This window comes from Choristoneura fumiferana, chromosome 25 (assembly GCF_025370935.1).
Source record: "Choristoneura fumiferana chromosome 25, NRCan_CFum_1, whole genome shotgun sequence".
NCBI classification, from domain to species: Eukaryota; Metazoa; Arthropoda; class Insecta; order Lepidoptera; family Tortricidae; genus Choristoneura; species Choristoneura fumiferana.
The window spans coordinates 5,093,243-5,105,596 of record NC_133496.1 but is presented as its reverse complement, the minus strand read 5'-3'; positions in this window follow the sequence as shown (position 1 = coordinate 5,105,596).

Here is a 12,354-nt window from a genome sequence, read left to right as displayed (position 1 = left end):
ACAATCCCGTTTCTTACTTATTCGCGATTCTGCACCATAATGAATTCCACACAATTGCATTTGATCACATTCGTTCTACGAATTATTATTCGTAGCATTCTTCATGTTGGACAGGTCTTACTTTTACACCTCATTACAAGCTCTCTAACTTGAGTGCTACCGATCAAGTCTGTAATAGACGAAGCACTCAAGAACATCTCATTATGCTTAGAGTTAGAGTCTATAACGGCTATACAGGAAGTTAATTATGAACTGAATAGGTATCTCAGTCATACCATACCATACCAACTAATATTCGACGTCGTATTTATAAAAAAATATTCGTTTGTTAACTCAGTAATTCTACTTGATTTCTAATTCTACAGTCGTAATTTGTGTTTGTCAGTTAAAAAAATCCAGTTAGTTATAATGACACTGGATACACATAGGTATTGTAGTGGACGGACGGTCCAAAATCCTAATAATCCTTTTTCACCTTTAAAAAATAAACTTTCTTTCCAGTAAATAATTTTAGGTATAGTCGACTAAGAAATTGGTTTACTTAAACGTTAAAGCCTATTTTCACTCACAAGCTAATATGACAATCAGCCTAATTTTAATTCTTAAACACTGTCATACAATTGGCATGTACTTTCTTGGTCGACCATACAAAATTGCACTGAATTTTAATGTCATAAAATCTACCACCGTAATCTATTTACGATTTCACCTTTATACCTATACTTAGACGCATTCAGTATGGTGTCTAAGAAAGTATTATACGTACTGGCGGCACACAATTTATCTTGTTCATTATCACAACATGTGTCGTCGTCGTTACGAGCATTCTAAATTGTGCCTGAAAAGGAAATTTGGTGTCCTTGTCAGCTTGCGCAGCGCAGTAATGTAGAGTTATGACACTCGTAGTATTTGGGCAATTGTAAATGTATTTATTTATATTTGACGATATAATCCATCTTTTTTTGGATAAATTATACTTTTCCTATGGTTTACGGATAAGTACATTAGATAAAAGAAAATATCTCCAGCTACGGGCCGGATTACGCCACGCCATAGCCACGAAAAACTTAAGCAGCGTGGTCATGACTTCAGGTTTTTGGAATGCGATTGCACATTCCAGAAATTGGAAGGTTGGCGGTGCTAACGGCCAACTCGCTAAGCCCTCATTTACATCGGTCGAAGGGGGAGGTGATCGTAACTATATCCTATACTCGGAGAGCCCTTATGCCACTATGTATACATTTATACGGTACAGACCAGCCATATCATTAGTCAGTACCTACTCCGAATGCTTCTGTATTGATTAATGTGATGTGCCATAAACTAGTGATTCTAACGGTGCAACTTTATTGAAACGTGGGTCAGCCAAGAAGGCTGGGATAGAAAACCAGAAGTGCCAGTTATTCTGACGATTGTCTTACTCTCCTTGCTGGATCACAACAGCGCAAGAGCTGATGCTTTACTGCAGAATTGGCGAATAAGATGTTGTGTAGCGGACGGTCCTTCCACTATGTCCTGTCACCCTACTCACCAACTAATGGCAATGAACAATTCTGCACATACCGGCTTTTTTGACAGCGGATAACTAATAACAGTATTCTTACGCCATGGCGTGCAGTATCACCGATGACTTAGCCCTTGCCGACAGACCAGGAAACCATACGACTGGGAGGTACAACTAATTCAATCGATAAGGAAACGAACGAGGCAGGCAACGTGACCGTCACGTTGCATCGGACACTGTCAGGGTTTCGAATGGACAGAGCGCCCCCGCAAGCAACTGACTGTTGGCCAACAACTTCGCAACTGAGAACCGGGAAGCAGTAAAATGTATGACAAATTAATACGAACAAAGTTACATTGCTGTTTTTAATTTCAGGCGCCTTTTTGTATAAAAATAAAAGGTGAATTCATTAATTATCCTCAAATATATGTAGACAGTCATCATCTGGGTAAACTCCATTCAATAGAATCATCTCCACACAAACAGTGACCCTTTTAAAGCAAAAATTACCAGCTCAATTCATCACGCCGCTTTAATTACAGCGAGCCCTGCGGCAATACCGCTTCTGTTCCAGTTGAGAAAGGACGAAAAATTGGGTTTCCTATTGTAAAAACTAAGCCTCTGCAGAATTGTATGGCATTAACGAATAATAATAACACGAATAAATACAACAACTCAACGGATTGTGCTAAAGAATTAAACGTATTTACCGATTTATGCTTATTTACATCGCGACCCTGCAATGCAAAAATGCCGCAGTCTTGATTTCGCTTCAGGTTTGACCTAAATTCATAAAGCTAGTCAGCCGTAGGTTTGCGTCGTGCAGTTTGAAGTTTTTGATGATTTAATCGTAAATAGATTAGTTCCTTCACCCGTGCTTCGTTCACCTGCGGATTGGAAGCTTCTGTAAAAGATTAAAGGTTGTCGCACACGTAACAGCGCGGCACCGGATCAGCGCCGCCTTACCTCATCTGCTCGCTGTCAACCAGGCGTCAATCATACGCAAGCACGTAACAGAAACGGCTCAGCACCTCCGAGGTGTCTGCGCGGCTGTGGCTAGGTGACATCGCGCTTACGGCTGGGCGAGAGTGCGCTTAAAGCGAGGCGGCATCGTGATGGAATCGAAACTGCGAGAGAGACAAGCGGTGAGTAGTCGGCGGGGTGGCCACGGGGGGTACGATGGCGGTCGGCGCACCTTCCCCGTTCCAGCGGCGAGACGCAAGCGCGGCGGCAAGCTCGATGACTGCGAGTTGCCCGCGCGCCGCTAGCGGTTTACTAGCTTGTGCCGAGGCGAGGCGATGCTGTTCCGATGTCGATATGTGTGCGTTACGGTATGGAATTTCTTACAAAGAATACTGGACGGGTCGAGTTGAGGCGGTGCCCGGTGCCGAGCGGTTACGTGTGCGAAAACCTTAAGGAGGAAAAACTAATGAATGTTTTCAATAGGTACTCTACTTTTCACAAACGACCTGAAAATAGCTTATGATGCCCGGGTATTTTTTACAAATGCCGAATCACGCGGTCGGTCGGGATGACGCGCTAAATAAGAAATCACTCGGGCAGAGCTTGAGCCGAGAGCGATAAGTGGCCAGTGACGGGGGCGTTATTAACATCAATGCTGTCAAGTTCGGTTAGACTTGTATTTTTTCAACGAACTAAAATAATTTCTTTGCTCACAAAAGAAGCAGCCAAGTCATTCTTTTACTTCATTGATATGGACCTCCGCTAAATAACACGTGATTCAATAAATAATGTATTTGTATTTTTTCTTTCCTAGAAGCCATACCTATCTACTATAATACCTAACTAACTAGATAGCTTTGACATAGCGCGTGGCCCAAATTGCACTTGGCTGTTTTTTTTAGGGTTCCGTATCCGTACCCAAAGGGAAAAACCGGCCAAGAGCGTGTCGGACACGCCCGAAATAGGGTTCCGTAGCCATTACGAAAAAATTAAGTAATATTTTTCTAAGGATTTCGTATTTTATACGGAATCTACCATAGTTTAGGTATATTTTATACCTTAGGCTGCTATTTACTCTTAAACTACTAATAATTCTCAAGCAAACGTAGCCGTTATAGTTTTCCTTGAAAGTTACTTACTACCATCCTGATTTTTTTCAAATTTTTCCATCCACCGGTTTAGATTTTAGAGGGGGGGGGGGACGCTCGATTTTAATGAAAATTTCCACTTTAGCAAACCCCCAAACCTAATGGTTTAAAAAACACCCTTGTTTTACGTCTATGGGAGGTACCTTAAAAAACCTTTTTTATTGTACCATTTTGTCGGCATAATTTACATTTACAATATCCGTGCAAAATTACAACTTTCTAGCATTGATAGTCCCTGAGCAAAGCCGCGGACGGACAGACAGACAGACAGACATGGCGAAACTATAAGGGTTCCGTATTTGCCATTTTGGCTCCGGAATCCTAAAAACTGGACACTATTACTAAGACTCCCCTGTTCGCTCTCATGAACCGTTACAGCTAGACAGTTGAAATTTTCACAGATTATGTATTTCTGTTACTGCTATTACAACAAATACTAAAAACAGAATAAAATAAATATTTAAGGGGGCTCTCATACAACAAACGTGATTTTTTTGCCGTTTTTTGCTGGATAACGGCAACAGGTAGACACTTGAAATATTCATAGAATATTTAGTCGTATATTCAATTTAAAAATGAATAATTAAATTAAAGTAAAATAAATATTTAAGGGGGGCTCCCATACAATACAGAAAGTTCTCGAATGGCATCCGCGGACCGGGAGACGAGCTGTCAGTAGGCCTCCAACAAAATGGAGCGATGACGGGTAAGATCGCAGGATCGCGGTGGATGCGGAAAGCAAAAGACCGGTCTGAGTGGAGAGCCTAGGGGGAGACTTATGTCCAGCAGTGGACGTCTTTCGGCTGACATGATGATGATGCTGATGATGACAATTGACAAACTTTGAGAGACTTTTAAAAAATCGAAGAAGACATCGCTTCGAGAATCGCCAAGGGGAGAGCAACCTTCGCACAGCTACGTCCTGTGTAGGCAATCGCGCAAACTGGCTTGGAGAGTTAAGCTCAAGATATTCCGGTCCAAAGTAAAAACCGTGTTGCTGTACGGATGTGAGACGTGGAAGGTCACTAAAGACAGCTCGCATCGGCTCCAAGTCTTCAAACTCTGTCTTCGCCGTATTCTCGGTGTATATACCTACTGGCCCGAGAAAATCTCCAACTTAGATCTGTGGGAACGCTACGATGAGACTACAATCAACCAGTAGATCAAACGTCGCAAATGGAACTGGATTGGCCACACGCTCCGAAGGGACCCCGAGTACATACCGAGGCAAGCCCTAGATTGGAATCCCCAAGGAAAGCGGAAACGTGGTCGCCCAAAGCAAACCTGGCGGCGGACAATCACTGCAGAAGCGAAGGCATAGGAATGACTTGGTGCGAAGTGAAGCGCGAAGCTCAAGACCGTTCGGGATGGTGACGCACTGTGGACGCCATCTGCCCCATCTAGGGGACATAGGACATAAGTCAAGTAAGTCAAGAGATACTTTTACAAAGGCAGACTTATCCTTTTAAGGGATCTCTACCAGTCAATCTTTGAGTGGATGAGAGGAACATTCAGGAGAGGACTAAATGTCCCTAATTAGGCCCTATATTACAGAGTATAAAAATATAATAAGATCAAGCTAGCTAAAATGACCGTGCAGAACTACACTATTACTACCCCAAACCCTCTTTCAACATTCAAGTGCCCTACGCTGTTAGATAAAGTCTTGGCCGTTATGAGAGCTATCACTTAAAAGCACTCCACACGAGGTCTCACGTGTAACAGATGTTACAATGCACTTTGGTCCCCGTGCAATTACCGTGACCCCACTGACCCAGTTCCGGTGTCTCGCGAGATGGCAATCGATACGACACCCAAAGATACCGTGGTGTCACTTTTTGAGCACAGATACAGAACTAAAGGGGACATACTCTACAAAAACACGATGCCACGCCACATCGTCCGAAGCATGTTTCTATCTGCAACTGACCATAATAAATATATGGGACTGATTAGAACTGACACGCGTAAGGACACACCATGGCGTGTCGCAAGCGTGGCGTGGCGAACTAGCCAAGTCCTACCTTAGGCTTCAATCTTCCTAAATTATAAAAAGAAATGATATTTTAAGTTGTTATAAAATATTTTATACTGTTTCAGGACTGACCATTGAACTTGGCAGCCGTTTACTTAGATCTCACGTTTTTTTAGACATATACTCGTATCCATAATAGTGAACTTAGCTCTCATTTCACATTAATGTTTTGATGGGATTTAGGTATACTATATTTATTCTATTAATATTAATTCTGTGGTAATACTGATTGAATATAAAGGCAAAGGCACATGCAGTTGCTCGACGCTCGTTTCCAGCGTAAAATCTGGTCACGTGATATATATAGCGATAAAGCTAAAATGTTGAGCTTAACCACAGAAAAAAAAACCTTATTTTCGAAAAAACAATGTTTTTTTTTCATTCACTCCAATTTTGTTATTTTATTTTCACCTCAGCAGCTCAAACAAGCAGGTTTTGCTGTGAAAAATCAGTGAGCAAAATCGCATTTTGCTCACTCCGTGAGACAAAGTAGCTTTTTAATTATTTTTTTTAAATGCTGAGGACAGTGCTGGGTCCACTCACTGCCAAATATTTGAACTAACGACGAGCATAAACAAAACGAGCATAAATGAACGAATATCCAGCTCAATTTTACTTTTTCTTAGTTTTTTTTTACTTTTTAATTAAGCAAGAAGCATTTTACCAACCTAATAAAAAAATACTGTGTTGACCTTTAGCATTAAAAATATGTCAATAATGAATTAATTATAATAAGGACAAATTATAGAACAAAAACACGAGGAGAAATTAAATAAAACATAGTAAATTATATGACAGCGAAATATTTCCGAAATGTTACAATTTTCCCACTCTTTTAATAAAGTATGCAACCTCGTTGTACGAAAGCCACTGCTCTTGTTTTTTTTTTGATAAATTCGTTCCGTATCTGCCTATCTCTTAAAGTTGGATCAAATATTTGTCAAATTGAATTAATTTGAAAGTAATCTATTTATATTCATGTTTCATACAATAGAAATCCAATAAAATCATATTTAAAGGTTAATTTTTATACTGGATACTTTTTCGTTCCATATTCAAAACCTGTCTACTTACCGGAGACTTTTGATCGTTGTCTGGCATTCTTAAGTGACTTTTTAACTGTATGAATAATTTTCGAGAAAAAGTTTTAAATATGATTAAGTAAGTCATATTCATATTCATATATTTATTCAAAAAAAACAATACAAGTATTGTGTTTGAAATAACATAAATAAAAAATAGCATATACATGACAACATTACAAAAAGCTTAACCTATATCGACACGTCATTAAATATTTCTTCCACACTATAAAAACAATTTCTTAACAAAAAAATTTTTAACATCTTTTGGAACAAATAATCATTTGTAATAGTTTTTAACTCAGTGGGCAGCCTGTTAAATAGTTTGACAGCTTGATGACTGGCGGAATGCGTTACGACTTTCAGTCTTGGACAAAATTTAAATTTCCTATTTTTGGTACGTGTAAGTATACGTTCAGTTTGTTCCTCTCTGATCTCACTCTTAAAAAACTTTGTGAGCAGCACCAAAACGTACAAACTAGGCACCGTAAGGATTCCTAGTTCTTTAAATAATTTCTGCACGAAACCCATGGAGGAATGCGAAACATAGTCCGAACAGCTCTTTTTTGTATTACGAGTGCTCTATAATAATATTGGTAGCTATTTCCCCAGAGTTTAATGCTATATCTCAATTTAGATTCTATCAAGGCATAATAGACTGTCTTGAGCTGCTGAATTCCCATGACTTCCCTGAGACATCGTAAGGCATAGCATGCTGACGCAATAGAGCTCTCAACAACCTCCAGTTCCTGCTTCCAATTTAGATGCGAGTCAATACGCACACCAAGACAAGTTACATGATCTACTACATCAATGATAGCTCCATTCATTAACACTTCAAGTTTATCGGTATTTTTGGAGTTATATTTAAAAAATAATAATTTAGTCTTATCCGTGTTGACTCGTAAATTATTTTTTGAAAACCAGAAACTAAAAGCAGAGGCTGCATCGTTAGCAATTTTATTTAGTTCTAAGTAAGTAGGTACTATATTTATTTCTTAACAATCGAATTATATTTTAAAGTTTTTGATATTTTTTGTCTTCTAAATATATATACCTTTAATTTAAATGTTCTCGCTGCTCAGGAGAAAAGTTGTATGTGTCACACGAGACCAAAGTTTTTTTTGCATCTCGTGTGTTTGAAATCCCTCGCTGATCTCATGATTCTAACCTAGAATCACTCGCTATCGCTCGTGATTCAATTGTAGAATCCTTCGCTTACTCGGGATTCATCAACACCGCACCAAAAAACGACTTGCTCTCTTGTTGCACAAATAACTATTTTTGTAATTGAACTACAAAAACTAAATAGCGGCTTTGACAAGACATCTGTACTCCAAATTTCATTGATATACTCGTACATCTTGTAGTTAAATGGCTGTGACATACTGACGGACAGGCAGACAGACAGACAGAAAATAAGGGTTTTTGCCATCTTGGCTCCGGAACCCTAAAAATAAAAATACACGATTTTGTGTGTCCCCGCAAAAGTGAAACGGCCACTACGCATACATACACAATACATACATAGGCTACTTTATATCGACAATCAAAAATGACATGTACAAAATCACATAATTCTCGTATTTTATGTTAAACATTTAAATAGCGATGACACCATCATTTCACCGTGATCTTTTAACTTTGCTAATTATTCTCAGGTAGGTAGAGTTAAGATACTGAGTGACGATCGGCTTGAGCAAGATTAGCGTTCCTAATGCAAATATAACTGCCATAACCTTGGGTTGTTTTGAAATTTAAAGGCTAGCCATAATGTCAACATTGATTTACAGTACCTATTTACTATTTTGTAAAAAAATACATTTCGGAAATCTTAAGTAGGCGGAACCCTATTAACGTCGCTATTCTGGCCGTCCATCCGTCTGTTCGTCATAGAGCATAATTAATACATAAGTAGCCGTTACCCGCGACTCCGTCCGCGACATCGTAGAATACGGTTATCGCTATCCCGTGGGAACTATGCAATTTCATGGGATAAAACTATCCTATGTCCTTCCCCAGGACTCAAACTATCTGTATACCGAATTTCACCTAAATCGGTAGTGGTTTAGACGTGATGAAGTAACAAACACACAGACCTACAAACTTTCGCATTTAGATTAGATAAGATTCGATTTATTTATTACCTAATGAAAACATACATTATAAATACATGTCAGGTAATTATAAGAAATTCACAAAAGGATTGTCAAATTGTATACAAAATAATAATAATAGGTTATGATAGTGGTAATTTACAATACATTGTCATCCAAAATAAAATAAGAATTAAATATAAAAATAATAATAACAATAATCAAGGGTAATGACATGGACAAAAAGTTAAAATTAGGTAAGTACAATTACTAGTATGTCAAATTTATTAAATTGGAAAGATCAATCAAATAAGTAATTAGAACGTCAAGACGATAAAATTAATAAGTATAAAATAAAAAATAAGTCCCCAACAACAGGACATAATATGTCAATGATTAAAACAATAAAAAATATACAGTCACACAATGTGGAATGTCAAATTACAATTACTTAAAAGAAAAATAACAAATAAAATATAACCTAAATGGTACTTAATGGTACAGACAAAATAATCATCAGTCAATTAATTAAATTTAGTTTCACTGTAGTACTCTTTACTGAGTACAGTGATTTGTCCAAAAGAAGTTTCTTGAGTCGACGTCCAAGTGTCTCATCCGAACATTCACTTTTTAAATCTGCGGGTAGTTTTTCGTAAAACCCAGCAGGGCCTATGACGCGCGGGTTTTTGTCGAGCAGCGCCAATCGCCGTGGCACCGCTTGCGACCGTCCGGTTTGGCGGGTTATTCTACCCGGGATATTGACACGTTTGAGTGAGTGTATGTTTCGGCGAGTTACCATTACAATTTCGTAAATATATTGTGAATATTGCGTCAATATCCCGATGTTTTTTGAATAGCTCCCTGCAAGAGTCCCTAGGTTTAACGCCCGCTATAAAATAAAATACTTAGTGGGAAGTGGGATGTATATTTCTATTGCCGCTACAATTAAATTATAAATTATGATGGGTTACACCGTATCATGGCATGACTGTAATAGGAACGTGTCAACAACGGAATGTCAAACGCGTACATGACACGCGACGGCGACGGATGGTTACCGAAACGTGCTGGTGGGCATACTTTTTTTCTAACAATTGCAGATTTTTGTAAGTAAACATTTTTTTTCTGTAATTTAATAGATGGTGAACATGAATACAGCCATCCTACATAAGTCCAACGTATTAAACCGTGAAATATCTTGTTGGAAGTACGTTTTTTTTTTGGTAACGCCAGAGACAATTTTGGTAACGCAGGAGACGCCCAAAGTGTCGGTAAAATAGTTGATTGGCCCAACTAACATACATGTAAAGAAACATTGTAATATGCAAACTTTCACATTTACTAGAAAAAAATAGGATTTACAATTATTGATATTATTACAGCTTTTTTAGTCCACATTAATGGCCCCCAAAGTTATTTGATTTATTTCAAATTTCATTATTCATTTTAATTTTTGAATTAAAGTAAGAAAAGTTTATTAAAAAATACTGAATACGTTGAAAATGAGAGACAAACAGAAAACACAACTAGCACCAAGGCTCACCCGATTGTATCTCAACCTCTTTTACTCATTCACTCGTCTCATTCATTCCACAGTAGTCTTCGGGGTTTACTAATGATTCGGCGAAAATTATTTAGCAAAATATTAGCTCCCAAACTATTTATCCCATATTTTTATTTAGGCGAAATGTTATTTCCCAACTCAACATTTCGCACTGATATCATTTCCCAACTAATCATTTGATAAATTATTATTATGCAAATTATTACCTGGGATTTTTTTAAGATGTCGTTTATGTTTTGGTCAAACGTATTGATTGGCATACCTTAACTTAGCAACATATTGAATGGCATACAACCTACTTTCCTAGTGGCAGTTATCCTGGCTGCTATAAAAAAAAACCTAACATCGAAGGCTAAGGCGGGAGCTACGCTCCGCTTCGCTCCCGCCTTAGCCTTCTGAACCTAAACTATCCAAGTCGCTTCTGCTCCGAGCCGTCTTGCTCGCTCGCTTCGCTCGCTCGCACAAATTTTAAGGTAAAACCTTGCAATATAAAAATTGGCCAAATGTTATTTGACAATTTGTTATTCGCCTTAGCCAATCATTTGCTACATAATTATTTGCCACATAAAAGTGTAATGAAGTAAAATTTTGCAATATAAAATTGTTGCGTAATAAGAAAAATGCGGAGTAAAGTTATGCCAACGAATTGTTTGCCAAATGAAACTTTGGCGAAAGATTGGTTGCTAAGTGAAATTTGGCGAAACATATTTCGCCGAAAAGGCAGTACACCAGTCTTCGGTCATTCGGTCGTTCGTTTACACCAATCATTCGTACAAAAATCCACCCTCATTCCCACATTTACTCCACCCTATTTTTCCACTATTCTTTGTCTGTAGCAATATTTTTAAGTCTTTTCCAGCTGTTTCTATGAATCGATGACTTCATAAATTATTTACCGCATAGTATTACGGAATCTTGCGCTGTGGCCCGACACGCGCTCAGCCGGTTTTATAATGAGTTAGCGACGAGAAAACGTCACAGAGTCATGCGAGATAATGCGCCCGCGCAGCGCAGAGAGCAAGGTCACTTCACTAATAGTACAACGGTTGTTTTAAGCATTACTTAGTTGTATTAAATACTAGCCTATAATAGGCTTTGCTTGCTTTAAACATTAGGTCTGGAATATGAATGGAAATTCCGGGATTGTATCAAGCTCATATGGGCATTCCAAATAAGAGGGCATAGATTAATTAAGGCAAACCTCACCCAATCTCACGTGGGGGAGAGGTTGGTCTTGGCTAATTTTTTCCACAAGAAACAATGTAGAATTGTTAGAAAGCTCGGTTAAAATAATTGCGTCTCTACTAAAATTTACTTTAAAATTATATTTACATTAAATTATGCGTTTTGGAAAATCTCACTTGAGATTTAGGGAGCGGAGGGGGGTTTTCATTTCCTTGTGCCTACCAAGAACACTCTTGTACGTGGTGTATAATAAAGAGTAATTGTATTGTATTGTCGATCGAGTTTAAAGGAAAAACTATTAAAAAAACAAATATTTGCCTCTACAGAAGTCCGAAATCCGAACCTCTAGCTTTGCAGTCAGGGTCAGAAACAACTAGGCTAATTCATCGTCAAATTATACAAGTAATTAATATTATATGCATATGTGTTAAGTTTATTACACAAGGACCAGTTCTAAGGCTAGGTCACCCGCGGAATGAGAAAATACCATAATTATTTATTAACCTGTTTTAAATAAATCATATTTAATACACTTAGACTTGATTCACACAGATCCAGAATTACCCCTACACACACAAACGCACTAACAAACAAATGAACCAAGTAATCAGGTATATTACCAAAAGTACAATCACTGCATTGACAAATGAAAGAAAGATAGAAGACAGTCACAATCAAAGACACACAAATACAAAAAAATGAAAACTAACAGTAAACATAAATAAAACAAAAATCACAAAGAAAAAGTGAAACGCCGCTGACTCGGCATTATGCTGA